Source organism: Giraffa tippelskirchi, chromosome 3, assembly GCF_054371585.1.
Source record: "Giraffa tippelskirchi isolate mGirTip1 chromosome 3, T2T-mGirTip1v1.2.pri, whole genome shotgun sequence".
Taxonomy (NCBI): domain Eukaryota; kingdom Metazoa; phylum Chordata; class Mammalia; order Artiodactyla; family Giraffidae; genus Giraffa; species Giraffa tippelskirchi.
In genome coordinates, this window is record NC_137277.1 from 154,531,521 (window position 1) to 154,547,899 (window position 16,379).

The 16,379-nt window shown below is 41.2% G+C and overlaps 1 protein-coding gene across 2 annotated transcripts in view; it reads right to left on the reverse strand.

Annotated features, from left to right (window-relative positions):
* Positions 1-15,822, reverse strand: part of PLEKHM3 (pleckstrin homology domain containing M3) — a 209,319-nt gene extending 193,497 nt beyond the window's left edge. For both annotated transcript variants that reach the window (XM_081578174.1, XM_081578175.1), the window contains exon 1: positions 15,683-15,822. The gene's annotated coding sequence lies outside the window, so the exon portion shown is untranslated. The remainder of the gene's footprint in view (positions 1-15,682) is intronic.
* Positions 15,823-16,379: the final 557 nt, after the last annotated feature.

Here is a 16,379-nt window from a genome sequence, read left to right on the forward strand (position 1 = left end):
GGCTCTCACATGGTCTTCACTTTGGTTAAGGCCACAGCTGACCAGAAATCTTCTGCAAGTTACATAAGGTAAAGGCTCCACCACAAAAGGATCTGATCCTAGTAAGGATGTTTCTGGGCGATCAGGCTACAAGAGGTTAAGCTCTGTTATAAAGACATGTAATGTGAGCATGTTGATGGAGCACAGGCAAGCCAGGAGCAGCAGATAAGGAAATGGTGCTGGTGTGGACCTCAGAAGAAGAGTCCAGAGGTCTTTCAGGGGAGAAGGACAGGTAGAAACACAGACGGAATTAAATGGCTACATTTATCTAAGTTTCAATAAATAAGAAGTGTATTGATGGGCAATACATAAGGAACATACCATTTAAAAATATAATTTTATAGTGTTTTTCCCAATTCTGAAGGTAATAAACACTCATAAAAACCCTGGAAAATACTGACAGATGTGGAAAAGAAACGAAAATCCGTCATGACCTCAGAACTTAGAGAAAATAGGTTTTTTTTTAATCTAATATTTAATTGAAATCAGATTATATATATAGTTTGGGCATACGATCTGTTTAGATATATGCTCAAAAAGCAAATACCAATAAATAACTAACCTTGAAAAGAAAAAAATGTGCCTGAGTGTGCTGTGTCCAGCAAGACCTACAGCCTGGCACCAGGCCCCACTTGACTGACCTCTCTTCCACCCAGTCCAGGGACCTCCTCACCACACCACCACCAGCTCCCTCACTGCAAAGCCCTGACCTGCCCTGAGCCTGTCAACCAGCCCCTCCTCAAACCTTTCCTCCTCGGGATTCACAGGCACCGAGGTCTCTGTTTTCTTTCTTCTTCTACCCTCCCCTTCTTGGTTCCATCTTTTGCCTTTTCTTTCTGGTCTCCTCATCAAATAGGGCCTCACCTCAACTCTCTTCTCTGACCATGGCCACAAGTACTGCTCGGGTTAACTCGTCCACACTATGGCTTCAATAATTACCTCCATGTTCACACCTCCCAAACTTCCACCTTCGGTCTTCATGGGACTTGGGTCCCATGTTCCCAACTTTTTGTAAGACATTTCTACCTGACTTATCTTCTGCCAAAATGAAGCTCAACTTGTCTCAAGCCAACTCAGTTATCCACTCAATGATTATTTGCTGACTGCTCACTATGGGCTGTGTGCTGTCTGAGGTACTGGCGAGACAAAAGCAAATACAACCCGTCAGTACAGCTCCCACTGATGATGGCACAACTCTCTAATCTAGGCCTTTCACAGTCTGGGACTAGCTCGCTCTGCAACTTTCCACATCGCTTTCGTAAAACATTCTTTTCCTCCAAACTGGAATACTACTGCTCAAATTTTAGGCTTTCCCAACTCTAACACTTTGCTTACAGTTATCTCTGAGGTACCATCTCCCACCTCTATCTACTGAAATTCCATCCACTCTTCAAGCTCAACTGCCACCTCTTTCACAAGCTTTCTTCGATTCCCGATCCTAAAACGGTCTGCTCTTTCTTCAACCATCTACAGAACGTCTTTGGTACCACGCCCACAGCTTACATTGCACAGTGCCTGTTCTTTCTGAAATGAGGATGATAATAAACCATCAAAAGCATATTTTGCACCAAGTACATTGCTTAGTACTTTATATCTGTAAGCTTCACCATGTTTAAAGTGGTACCATTATTCCCATTTTTACAGATGAGGAATCTGAGGTGCAAAGATGCCGAGTAACTTTCCTGCAGTCACACGCCTACCCTACTGGATATACAGCAACTTGAGAGCAGCAATTCTACCCCATCGCATGTTTACAATCCTCACTGGACCTAACACTATGGCTAATACACAGTGTGTATGTGTTCAGTCCCTCAGTCGTGTCTGACTCTTTGCAGCCCATGTACTGTAGCCTGCCACACTCCTCTGTTCATGCGGCTTTCCAGGCAAGAATACTGGAGTGGGTTACCATTTCCTACTCCAGGGGATCTTGCCGACCCAGGGATTGAACCCATGTCTCCTGCTTGGCCAGCAGATTCTTTACCATTGCGCCACCTTGGAAGCCCAGTACACGGTGGGTGCTCAGTAAATACTGGTTGAATGAACAACTGTATGAACTCTGTTTTCAAAGTACTGACATCTATACATATAAACAGCACTCTGGTTTTCTGGCATAAATATATTTGAATTCATAAGCTCATCTAAGTAAAATCCGACATGATTTCCAAAACATTGACTTGAGCTTTTACATTTTTTCTTGGTTAGAAAAAGCTTCCAAGCTATTGAAACTGGGTTTAAAAATAACATGGCAAAGGTCAGGTAGCAAAGACCTCACTCAGACCTTTTATGAAAACAAAAGCACCTATGCAACACTTAGGAATTACTCTGAGAACCACTCTAAATCCATAGTTCAGCTGGTCAAATTTCCCAGTGACTTAGAGCTCAAGCTCTTTCTAATACCAGGAAGGACATGTTCCCTTTGAAATACCCCCAGGCAGTCAACCTAAAGCATTTTTCAGTCCATCTCTGTGATTATTGTCTGTCACTTGCAAAAATCATTGAGACATGTGACGCCCCAAGGTATTTTCCCAGAAACCAAACTAAATATAAGTATGGCATCTCAAATTTCTGACTGTTCTGCTCTTGAAGGCAGTAATGTTATTATGCCCCAATGTCAACCACTGGACTGGAAAGCTAGGGCTTCTGATTCGGAAGCCTGTTTTCATAAAACCAAAATGTCCTGGTTCTAGCAACAAAACAGACACAAACTTCAGATACTTAAGGGTCTAAAAATGCAGACTCAATGTTTTTCATTTCCCTTTACCTCCATGGAAGGAAATAGTGATTAAAAAACATACAAAGGAACCACTCAAATTATCTTTGTGCTAGGACTGAGGTGAAGAAAGTGACAAGTTCCATCATAAAAATCATATGCGCTAGAGTCAGCCTCCAACTGCAGCAAGGAATAACTGACTAGTACAAGGAGGATGAGATGGTTGGATGGCATCACCAACTTAATGGACATGACTTTGAGCAAACTCCAAGAGACAGTGGATGACAGAGGAGCCTGGGGTGCTGCAGTCCACTGGGTCGCAAAGAGACGAACATGACTTAGCAACTGAACAACAACTACAACACGGAGCTGCCATCTCAGCTAAACCAGCTAGCATGACACCTCCACAATGAAGGTAATGGACACTCCAAAGAGATAAACTGAGACCCAGCAATGCAAGACACCCTAAAAGCTAGGGAAGTAGCTTTCTAGATTAGCCTCTTTAGATTTAAAGATGTCATCAGCTCATACAACTATTTGACTTTATTGAGAGTAACTGTCTTCATGTGCATGGTTTAGTGCGTGGTTTATAAAGCACTTAATAAGCTTCTTGATAAAATTTTGTAGTAATCTCAACAGAGGTAAGTAGAGAAGCAGGATTATTTTTTAGAGATGATGAAAGAGACCAAAATGATTCATCTACTGTCAGTCGAAGGCCCCATGGGAAAGAAAAAGAAGTTCCTGCAATCCCTGTCTGATTACTGAGTACAAGTTCAATTACCTTTTAAATCACCTTAAATCACTCAGGGACCCTATGCTAGAAGGACCATAAACAAGGACTGCTGCTGCTAAGTCGCTTCAGTCATGTCCGACTCTGTGCGACCCCATAGACGGCAGCCCACCAGGCTCCCCTGTCCCTGGGATTCTCCAGGCAAGAACATTGGAGTGGGTTGCCATTTCCTTCTTCAATACATGAAAGTGAAAAATGAAAGTGAAGTCACTCAGTCGTGTTCGACTCTTTGCAACCCCATGGACCGCAGCCTACCAGGCTCCTCCGTCCATGGGATTTTCCAGGCAAGAGTACTGGAGTGGGCTGCCATTGCCTTCTCTGTAAACAAGGACTACGTAAGTGGAATTCAATCCATGAGCCACCCAGTTTTGAGTTTGTTTGATGGGACAGAGGTGTAGCAACAGGAAGAACACACATTTCTGATACCAGGAGAGGGCTGATGGCTCAGCACTGCCTTCTAAGCTGAATGACCTCCAGTAAGTCAGGCTGACTCACAACTTCTTGACCCTTCTTATCTGCAAAGTGGAAATCCTGCCAATGCCTGTATCCCTCAAAGCATCTCTCCATTAGAGAGCTGTAATGCACAAAGGCAGATAATATATGTGAAATTTTTGTAAAATCTAAAACAATTACTATTCCTATTAGAAGCTAGCAGATTCCTAAACACACAACCATTTATACTCAACAAGCACTTACAGAGGATGGACCAAGTATCCAAACACTATGTTAGATGATGCTACGGTCACAAAACACAGCTTCTGCCCTCAAAGAGCTTGTGGGGAAACACAACAAAACCAAGTATAAAAAGCACTCTAACAGAAGTATACAAAAGGTGATACAAGAACATAAATAAGAATCATCACAAGTCAAGGGACAATAAAAGGTCTTAAGTGACAAAACACAATTAAATCACATAATAACATGTATACAGAGATGACTTCAGCTGAAAGAAACAAAACACAAAGGAAACAACTGTACAAACAAAACTAATCAGACCTGCTCTAGAAATGATGCTGCTTCTGGTATGAAGCTGTCAACTTACAGGAATATCTTGAAAGGTCCCACCAAAGCGTGAGCTCAACGTGAACTCACCACTGCACAAATGGGAGGCATGCGTGCAGAGTGCTTCCTCACAAACTGCGCCAGTCTATACGACCCATGGGAACATCCCCGGCCAGAAGAAGCCTCTGCTGGGTGGCTGAGATGACATGAGAAATGAACCCGTGCCTCACTTCCTGTTGACTTAATTCCTTAGGTCACCACAGCTGATTAGCAGAAGGGAGAACACTCACCACTTTAACCTGCAAAGCAACGACCAGCTTATGGGTGAGCACGTATTCACAGAACTGGTTCCTCTGGGCATTTAGGGTGAATGTACATGAGAAGTAATCATCTGATTTTTTTTCTTTCCTCGGTACACTGGGACCTGCTTAAATATGAGCCCAGGTCTTTGTTAAATGGCACCCAGAGAGTACCAGACCCACGACAAGGTCTAAGCAGAAGGTGACTCACTTCTCATTTGAAAGGATGGAGGTACCCAGTGATGATGGGCTGCTTCCATAACTTCTCCCTCCCTTGTGGACTCAATTTTTGACAATGACCTTGGTTGGCTACCAAACAGCCTCTTACCAATTCTCTCAGGAAACAAATGAGGCTGCCAAAAGCAGACAAAACATTGTCTTTGACCCTCAAAGATAAGGACAAGGCAAGGTAAAAATAAGAAGACAAGTCTTTGCTATTTTACTACGTACAACACATAGGCCAAAAAATTCTCTGTCCATCATATAGACAAAGGAAAAGTTTACAAAGTATGAAAAGGGAGAACACTAAAAACTACATTTTCATCTCTAAATCTTGGTTTAAATTTCTTTTATTGTGGACCATTGGGCTTCCCAGGTGGCTCAGTTGTAAAGAATTCATCTGCCGACACAAGAGACCTGGGTTCGATCCCTGGGTTGGGAAGATCCCCTGGAGGAGAGCATGGCAAGGCACTGCAGTATTCTTGGTTGGAGAATCTCATGGATAGAGGAGCCTGGCGGGCTACAGTCCATGGGGTCACAAAGAGTCAGATATGACTGAGCACGCACACATGCATACACTATTATTATTAGTATGAAACTGATTTTTACGAAACAAGTCTGCAAGGCAAAAACACTCTGAAGTTGAATTCTGGAGCTCTGACTGGCCTTATTTCTCTGACTGTTTAGATCTGACATTAGGGTGATGAGCTTACGGTAGTTATGATTCAAACAGTTCCCCAGCATCGGAAATGACTACTGCTAAAGTCTTCAAAAATGCCCTGCAGAGGACTCCTTCAGTGTAGATGGACATACGTTAAATGTGGAAGGGTGTATTTAATGAAAAGTTTAAAAAACTACATAGAGTTCTTACAGCTCCTATGCCAAGACCAAGATTTAAGTCGTTGTAACATTTACTGAGCACTTCAGTTCAGTTCAGTCACTCAGTCATGTCCTGACTCTGATTCTTCTCATTAGGTGACCAAAGTATTGGAGTTTCAGCTTCAGCATCAGTCCTTCCAATGAATATTCGGGACTGATTTCCTTTAGGATGGACTGGTTGGATCTCCTTGCAGTCCAAAGGACTCTCAAGAGTATTCTCCAACACCACAGTTCAAAAGCATCAAATCTTCAGCACTCAGCTTTCTTTATAGTTCAACTCTCACATCCACACATGACTACTGGAAAAAAGTGCTACTGAGCACTTACTAAAGTGATTATGTGAAGCCTTGTATCTTCATTACATTGTTAAATCCTCCCAGCAACCCTATGGGAGAGCTGCTGCTGTTATTATTATTACCACTTTACAGATAAGGGACTTGAGATTTAAAGAAATGCAGTAGTATCTTGTCCAAGCTAATATGGCCAGTAAGTGAGTGGAAGCAAGCCTCCAAAATGTACATACCAGCCAGTATGACAACAGCAAACTAATTACCTTGAGATAACACAGCTAGAATTTTACACATAAGGTACTTTGAATGTTAATGTCAAATAGAAAGAACTTTAATAATTATTTTTAGATCTTTCTGTTTGTGAATCCCACAACTCAGAAAGTTGATTGCTAAATATCAATCTTTATACCCAGGGAAATAGTGTATACTTAATTTAAAAAAAATCACCTCTGTACTATTTCTGTGTCACTGTAAATTCTCTAAGGGAATGGTGGATGAGAGGTGCCTGAACAAACAGAATAAAAGGCTGTTCTAACTAGCTAACCTCAATTCTCTGAAGTGACCTTGGACACACTGCTTGGAATGTCTGCAAGGGTATAATAACTGTGACTCCATTTTGGCCAAACAAGTGCTTTCAAAAATGTTTACACAGTCCTAATTGCCCTAACCTTTCACTAATGTTTACCGAAGACATCATTTTTCATTTAGCCAATAAATAGAAACACTTGTAAAAATGTTTGCTTTAAAAAAAAAAAACTAACCCTACAAATAAGTGTTTCTGTCAAAAGAACTGAAAGGAATATTTTCAAGTTAGATGTGACTATAGGTAATTCAAACATGGTTCAGCTATTAAGGCACATCCAAATAAACTGAAACTAACTGAACTTTTTTTTGGGGGGGGGGGTGACAGGTGGATAGAGGGACAAATACCAGTACATACGGGATTCAAACAAAATAACAAAGTTGACCCACAACTTTCAGTCTTGTTTCTTAAGATGACATGCCCAGGTTTCACATGAGCCCACTACAGTGAAAATATAGATACTATATCTGACCTTTTAGTGAAGAGTAATTACTTTTGCACCACAAGGTCTGGAATTAGAAGACCTGAGTTTGAAGCATCCATGTACCTCTATTATTGTCAAGTCATTTGAACCTGAATTCTAGTTCTTTCAATGTAGGTCAAATAAGGATTCCTGTCCCACCTCCTCCAAAGATTGTTTCGGAGTGTAAATCAAATGACATATGTAAGTGCTTTGAGAACTCAAAGCAGGGTACAGAATAGTGACGGGTGTCATCTGGATGGTACCAGGGAAAAGGTCGCCACAGTCTCTTTGATCTCCTCCCATTACAAACCAACAAACTGGTGGAGAGGGTGGTGACAGCAATCAGTTTTGGAAGCTCTGAGATAAGGTTTTAATTTACTCAAGGGTTCCTCCTGCACTATTCAGGCAGCATTAGTTTCTGTGCTTTCTGGTGGTCTTAGAGTGGAAGGATTCACTAGTTCAAGATTCAGGGTGATTCAAAAGGAATATTTCTTCTCAAAGAAGAAATAATGAAGAAGTAACATCTTCCCTTGTTCCACAAGTTCCTGTATAGCTCAGACACTTTGTCCCTCCTCCTCTTCCAAGTTTCTTAAAGAAATTTTTTTTTTTTTTAATACTCTCTGACTCTACTTCTCACCATGTGGGAGCACTCTGATTCTGCCTCAGGTGAAACTGCACAGGCAGAGGTCAACAACAATCTTCTTATTGTCAAACCCGGGAGACTTTTCACTCCACAACTGCCTGACCTCTCAGTAGTACTGAACTATTGAATACGCACTCTTTACATTGCTCTCATGAATGCATTAACACAGTCTCTTCCGGCACTTCTCCTTTATCTCTGTATGCTCCTTTCAGTCCCTTGTATGAGCTCCCTTTCCTATGCCCTTATCACTTTACTGACAAAGATCTGTACAGTCAAAGCTACGGTTTTTCCAGTAGTCATGTATGGATGTAGAGCTGGACCATAGAGAAGGCTGAGCACCAAAGAATTGATGTTTTTGAACTGTGGTATTGGAGAAGACTCGAGAGACCCTTGGACAGCAAGGAGAGCAAACCAGTCCATCCTAAAAGAAAATCAATCCTGAATATTCATTAGAACAACTGATGCTGAAGCTGAAGCTCCAATACTCTGGCCACATAATGCGAAAAGCCAACTCATCTGAAAAGACACTGATGCTGTTCAAGATTGAAGGCAAAAAGAAAAGGAGGTGGCAGATAGCCTCACCGACTCAGTGGACATGAATCTGAGCAAACTCTGGCAGATAGTGAAGCACAGGGGAGCCTAGTGTGTTGCAGTCCACGGGGTCTCAGAGTCGGACATGACTGAGTGACTGAACAACAAAATGTCCATATCATAATGTAGGTGCTCCCCTATTTTCCTTATAACCCTCTTATTTAGTTCCTCTTCCACTGGATGATCTCCATTCCTGTGGCTTTCAGTAGAAGTCCACGTGGAGATGAGAAGTACTGTTCTCCTGAGCTCTAGACTCACACATGCCACTGCCTTTCAGACATCCCCTAACTCCTAACATGCACAAAACCCAACTCCTCACCTAACCCTCAGCCTGCCCCTCCTCTTGGCATTCTCCATAGAGTGAAGGATATTATCATCCTTGACCCTACTGGCTCCCTCCCCAACAAATCACGCTGAACAGCAAGTCATGTTAATTCTATTTCTCTGAGATCTGCCAAATTTATCCCTTTCTCTCGTTCTTTACAACCTTAGTTCAGACACCAGCCAGTTTCCTCCCTTTATTTTTTCCTTCCACTAATCCGTTCACTACACTGCAGTCAGAGAGAGCTTTCTAAAAATATTGATAAAACTCATTATTTTCTGGATAAATCTTAATATTCCTTAACACTGCCTATAAGAGCTCTAGTCCACTTACTTCCTAGGGTTACCTCTTAAATCTCCATCGTCTCTTATCCTGTACCCCTCCACACACAGGCACACAACTTGGCTAATTCTCATTCAGCCTTCAGGTCTTTGCTGAGGTACCACTTCTTCCCTGATCTCCCATGTCCATTCTGGACATCCCTCTTGTGAGGTCCCATAGCACACACATTTCCTCAATTATAACGCTTTTCACTCTGTAAAAATATCCTGTTTACTTGTCTGTCTCCCCTACTAGATAGCAACCTTCACGAAGGCAAGATTGTGCCTGTTTACTTCAAGATTGTATCTCTGGCTCCAAGTATAAGAGGTATGTGTCATGGCATAAAACAAGTGCTCAATTCTTACTTACCTAATTAACAAACGAATCCCTGAGGGTGGAAGAGAAGCTGTTCTGGAAAAGTTTATGAGAAAAGATCATTTAGCTAATTTCCTGGAGCATAAAAACTGTTGGTTACATTTCCAGTGTTTTCTAGCCTATAATACACGTTCCTTGACCTAAGAAAATCTATAATCACATCTGTAGACTACGAGATGAAATGGATATTTAGAAATTTTGCAGTTATATAAATGTCTACAGGTAAACTGGATAATACAGACCAAGGCAGCTTCAGTTTGCACTGAATTATAAATTGGTTACACTAATCATGGTAACTAGGTGAATAATCTCTTCCATACTCATAAGTGTGACATATAATCAGGGAATCAAATTTAAAACACAAAACTCAAATTGACAGTTAATGAGTGTGTGAAACACAAACAAAATGTTAGTGAAAAATAGCATGCCTGACATCTCAATACAATGGTCTCTATATTTTGACTTGGTTTTTTGCTCATAACTCATGTTGCCACTAACATTAACTACACTCATGGACCAAATAAACTTCTTACCCTTTTGTCAATATGAAGGTGAATGATGTGGGCTTTTTATTGCTGTCTGGTAATACCTACAGTAGCCAATGAAGCAGAGCAAACATAGGCATGGAATTCACTGCTGGTAGTTATTCTAACCACACTCTCACTCAGTACCCAGTTCTCTGAATTATTTAGCTTGCACCAGAAACTCCAAGCTAGAATACAGTTCAGCTACTTAAGAACCAAATACTAAATCCACTCTAAAAGAAAAAGGAAAAAGAAAAAAAGCAATTCCTTGTTAGATATTCCTCCACATGGTTTCTTTTAAAGAGTAAACACGCTCCATGAAGAAAATCAGCATTTGGCTAAAGCAAGTGGAGCAAGACACACTTTCGGTACTTTCCTACAGATGTTGAGGAGAAGGCATATCAAAATATCAAAGGAAGGTAGTAGGAAAAGGAGGAGGAGCAGCAGTGGTCTGGGGCTCCTGGAAAGTGTCCATAGACAGAGAATCCTAAACATTCTACCCAAACGGGCTAACCTTTTCAGGTTTCTATTAAAATCAGGTTTTCTGAAACCAGTAATTAAAATAGTACCCTGCAACCTGTCTGCTTCTTAAATATGTAAATGTATGACTTGACTTCAAGTATCATAGGAAAGCTGCACACAAGATTGAACTGGAATAGAGTATGTTAAGTACTTGATAAATATTCAGTATTAGCTTTGTATGGTTTTTAATGCAGATGTTACCAGCCTAATTTGGTTTTCCTAGTAATAACGTGCAAGGTTGTTTTTTTTTTTCTCCGCTAATGGCTATATATCCATCATAATTCTTTGTTTTCCACTTGTATAATTAACCTAAGTCTATGGCCCAAAGCCTAAAATCCAACAACCTATGAGAAAACAAAGACTTAGTGAAACTCAACCACGAGCTTCCTTATTCTATTATCTCAGTATGATACTCAGCCATCCTTCTACCATAACACTTACACTGATTATCTGTATTGACAAATAGGTTATCCTACTTTGGCTTCAACCTTCTCAACTGTATTCATCATTTCCTATCTCATTGTCTTTCTTTAAAACATCACTTTCTCACACATATTTTAGTTATTTATGAATTTTTTTTTCTCCATTATTTGACTGGACAATATCTTAGATTCATTGTATTCCCCATAGCATAGAGTTTTTAACAGCATTTAAAATAATATTTGTTAACTATTATGGTTATAAACAACTACTATATATTTACTGTTTTGAAAAAAACGTTTTGAAAATACATAAAAATGTTCAAGGGGAAATAAACTATGCCTAGTCATCCTCCAATGGGAGAAAAAAATGCTGCTCCATTTTGGCCCTTTCAGCCTCTTTCCTTATGTAGGCAGATTTTCTGCTTTTTTAAACATGGTTGAGAGTTATTATGGTCTTCCCTGGTGGCTCGAATGGTAAAGAATTTGCCTGCAATGTGGGAGACTCAGAGTTAGATCCCTGGGTTGGGAAGAACCCCTAGAGAAGGGAATGGCTACCCACTCCAGTATTCTTGCCTGGAGAATCCCATGGACAAAGGAGCCTGGAAGGCTTCAGTCCACAGGGTCACAAAGAGTTGGACACAGCTGAGCAACTAACATTTTTCACTTACTACACATTATTTGTCTAACCGATCTCCTCCTATTTAACCAAAAATTGGTAAATACCTTTCCACACTGTTAAAACCCTTCATAAATATCCTTTTAAAAGTCTGTATGACAACCATATCTTTTGATAATACCATAATTAATTCAAACTGTTCCCCTCCTGTTGGGCATTGAGACTATTGTCAATACCTGACTTTTCTAATCAAAGCTATATTAAGCACTTGTGAATGTTAACTTTTAAAATATTTCTTATAAGTTCCCTTGTACAGACTGCTAGAAGTGGAACTACTGGACTGAGGAGTAGACACATTAGTGAGATTTTTCAGACATTCAGCCAACAAGTTTTTCAGAAAGGTTTAACATCTGTGTACCCCTCACAGCATCTGCGAGTGTCTGCTCTACTGCACACTAACTGATGTGAAGAGCTAGAATTTTTAAAAATCTACATAAATTTGAGAGCTGGAAAAACAGTTCCCTGCTATTGTTTCAGTTTCATTTATTTGATTAATGGAAAGAGAAAGCATTTTTTTTCTCTTTTTTATTTGAGAATGCACTTTCATATGACTATTAGCCATTTAGTTTTCTCTTCTACAGATAGTCTGTTCCTGTCTTTATAGTCTTCTATTGTGGTGTAACAAATTCCCACAAACTTAGAACCTTAATACAACACCCATTTCCTCACAATTCTGAAGGTCAGAGTCTGGGTGGGGTTGGCTGGGTTGTCAGCTCAGGCTCTCCTTCACAAGGCTGAAATCAATACGCTGGCCAGGCTGTGTTCTTAACTAACAGCTCTGGTAAAGAATCCAGTTCTGAGCTCATTCAATTTGTTGGCCCTCAGTCTGAGGTCCCAGTTTCCACACTGGGTCACCCTCAGCAATTCCAGGTCTCCTGCCTTTCTCAAGGCCGCCCCCATTCCTTCTCAAGCATTCCCTCCATCTTCAACACAGCAACAGCATGTTCAGTCCTTCTCAGGCTTCAGATCTCTCTGATTTCCCTAGCCTGAGAAAGCGCTCCTCTTTTACAGGCCCCCTTGATTAGATTTGACTTCCCTAGTGGCTCAGACGGTCAAGCGTTTGCCTATAATGCGGGAGACTCGGGTTCGATCCCTGGGTCAGGAAGATCCCCTGGAGAAGGAAATGGCAACCCACTCCAGTATTCTTGCCTGGGAAATCCCATGGACGGAGGAACCTGGTAGGCTACAGTCCACAGGGTCGCAAAGAGTCAGACACGACTGAGCGACTTCACTTCGCTTCACTTTGATTAGATTTGGCCCACCAGCTCATTCCCCTATTTTATATTCAACTGTGCCATGTAACGTAATATGATCAAGGAAGTGACACTTCATCATTGCAACAGGTTCTAGGCATTAGAGCATGCAATCCCAGGGGAGGGGCATTTTCAGAACTGTGTGGGCCACAGTGTCTTAGGTGTTGCTTCTAATCATTTGTTTGTTCTCTTTATGATGTCTTAATTGCATGAATTTACCAAATAAGTGAATCTTACTGATGACTGCCAGAAGGTGCATTTTCACAATAGCAAAGGGAGCTGTGGACAGGGCCTGCTGCTGCTACTGCTGCTGCTGCTAAGTCGCTTCAGTAGTGTCCGACTCTGTGCGACCCCATAGACGGCAGCCACCAGGCTCCGCCGTCCCTGGGATTCTCCAGGCAAGAATACTGGAGTGGGTTGCCATTTCCTTCTCCAGTGCATGAAAGGGAAAAGTGAAAGTGAAGTCGCTCAGTCGTGTCCGACTCTTAGCGACCCCATGGACTGCAGCCTACCAGGCTCCTCCATCCATGGGATTTTCCAGGCAAGAGTACTGGAGTGGGGTGCCATTGCCTTCTCCGACAGGGCCTGCTAAGTGCTAATAAAGATTCTGAACACAGTGGGTCCTCCGTACCCTTGGCTTCCAAATCCGCAAATTCAACCAATCACAGATTGAAAATATCTGGGGGGAAAAGAACTCCAGAAAGTTTCAGAAGCAAAAATTAAATTTGCTAGACACCAGACAACTATCTGCGGATTCCCTAATGGCTCAGTGGTAAAGAATCTGCCTGCTAATACAAGAGATGCAGGTTCGATCCCTGGGTCAGGAAGAGCCCCTGGAGGAGGAAACGGCAACCCACTCCAGTATTCTTGCCTGTGAAATCCCATGGACAGAGGAGCCTGGTGGGTTACAGCCTATGGGGTAACAAAGAGTAATATATGACTTAGCAACTTTAAAAAAAAAAAGGCAACTATTTACATAGTATTTTCATTGAAATTACAGCTATTTACATAGAATATACATTATATTAGGTACTACGAGTAATCTTATAGTACCCAGGAGTCTGGCAGGCTACAGTCCATGGGATCACAGAGTCAGACACAACTGAGCCACTAACACTTTCATAAGTAATCTAAAAATGATTTAAATTACACCAGAGGATGTGTGTAGGTTAAGTGCAAGGCACTAAACCATTTTATATAAAGGTCTTGAGGCTTCTTGAATTTTGGTATCTGAGAGGTTTTGGAACTAAGTCTCCTTGTGTATCGAGGGATGACTGTATATAACCTTGCTAACATTGTTGTTTTTAAGAGATTTAATTGTGGGAAAAGTTACAATATGAAAGTTACTATCCTAACTATTTTTAAGGATACAGTTTCTTACTGTTAAGTACATTTACCTTGTTGTGCAACTAATCTCTAGAACTCTTCATTTTGCAAAACTGAAACTATACTCATTTAACAACTGTCCATTTCAACCCTCCCCCAGCTCCTGGCAATCACCATTTACTTTTAACACTGCTATATCTTTATGTATTTATTAACAAACAAGTATATTGCGATTTCTATATGTGCTGTTCTAAGAATTGTAAAAATATTAACTCATTTAATCCTCATAATAACCCTATGAGATCAGTACTGTCATTCCCATACCAAAGATTAAGAAACATAACAAATAAACTGCTCAAGGTTACACAATAGGAAATGACCAAGCAGGAATTCAAACCCAGAATGGCTTTCTAGTTCTTGCTATGAACCATAACATTGTGAAAATACTCACTGTAAAGGCAAACTCGTCATTCATTAATATTATACCCTTGATGTGCATGACTTTAAAACACTCTTTTATGTGCAATTTACTCTAATATTCTTCTAGTAACTAAAAGCTATACTATATGACCCAGAAAGACTACATGCCTACTGATCTTTCAGCCCAGTTTTGGTTAAGGCATTTTTTTTGAAGCTAATGAAACAAAAAGTGCCCTGTATCTTAAAGTGTGCCAGTATCTTATGAATGAATGCAAACTGCAACTGACTATGACAATTGAAATTAATATATTACAGGAAAAAAGCCCTGATATTTCTTTTCCAAGAAGAAAGAAAACTTCCAAATAAGTTTACAACAGCATAACTCAATCTCCGTTTAACCTGGTAAATTCAAATCTGTTTTGCTTCGCAAGCGATAAATATAGATCAGTCTTTATTTGTCATTCATTTGTATATCTCAGTAGTAACTTATTTTATTTGAGGAGTGGGTCTAAAATTTCCGGATCTCAAGCTTTTAGCTTAGTAATCCTTTTATAGAACACCAAATCATGCTTGTCATCAGTCACACAGTGGCATTTACTATACATTAAAAATGAGCAAGGTCAACAGAAGGAACAATCGTTGTAATCTGGGAGCCCTAGTTAGATGCGAATTAAAAGCTCTGCTGAGGCCTCGTTTCTAGGACCCAGGAGGGGTGGGGAGGGGTGGAGGGGAGGATTAAAAAAAACGCACAGAACAGGATCAGCTATTTCAACTGCTTTCTACTTATATACCTGATTCATAGAAATAAATAGACAATGCATCATATAATCTCTTCTCATCTATTGTCCACTGCATTATTGTGAAATTTTCAGGATGAAATAAAAACCAGAGGATGGAAGAAATAGCAAAATCACCGCTATCCTAGGTAGCTTCCCGCATATTTACAATTCTGTCATCCCCACACCCTTCCCCCAGTGGCCAGCCAGGCGGCAAAGAAGCAGGCAGATGCTCACCTGGCCACCGACTGCTTCTCTCCCTTCACCTGCAGGGCCTGCAACCTACTCCAGGCTGGGGCTAGGTATCGGCAGCCCGCCCTCCTCACGGTGACAGCCCATTTGGCCAGCGACCACTCCGGCCCGGCTCTCTTGTTTACGAGCGCTTCTTGCGGTCCCACACTTAAATGCTTCCTTCCAGCAGCCCGGGAAGCGAGACTCCGACACACAAGGTTCCAGGCCTCAAGGACTCGTCTTCCCTGCCCTAGGGACCCAGAGCCCTGCAAGGCCCAACCGCACCCTCCTGGCCTTCTTACCTCTTTGTTTTCTCACAGTCTTTATCACACATTTCTTGAAAACAGTGCTATGTGCCTCACAGTCTCCTCTCTGCTTTTCTCAACGCCCAAATGAATGTTTGCAATTCGAAATTTTTACTTGGAACAAACCTGGGACTAGTTTTTAGCAGCTCCCTTGGCTAAGAGAATTTGAGAAATAACTTATTTCTGAAAATAGGACTATTAGAACCTAGAGGTTGCTTCCCATTTCCGGTTTGGAGCTATGATGAAAGTCAATTTTCATTGCCCTTTCACATTGTAGCCTGTAGGTTGAAAGAGGATGGTTTTGAGAGGTCTTCAAACCCCATTCAGATTCACATCAAAGCAGAAAGGGCGTGTGTGTGTGTGTGTGTGTGTGTGTGTGTGTGTGTGTGTGTGTGTGT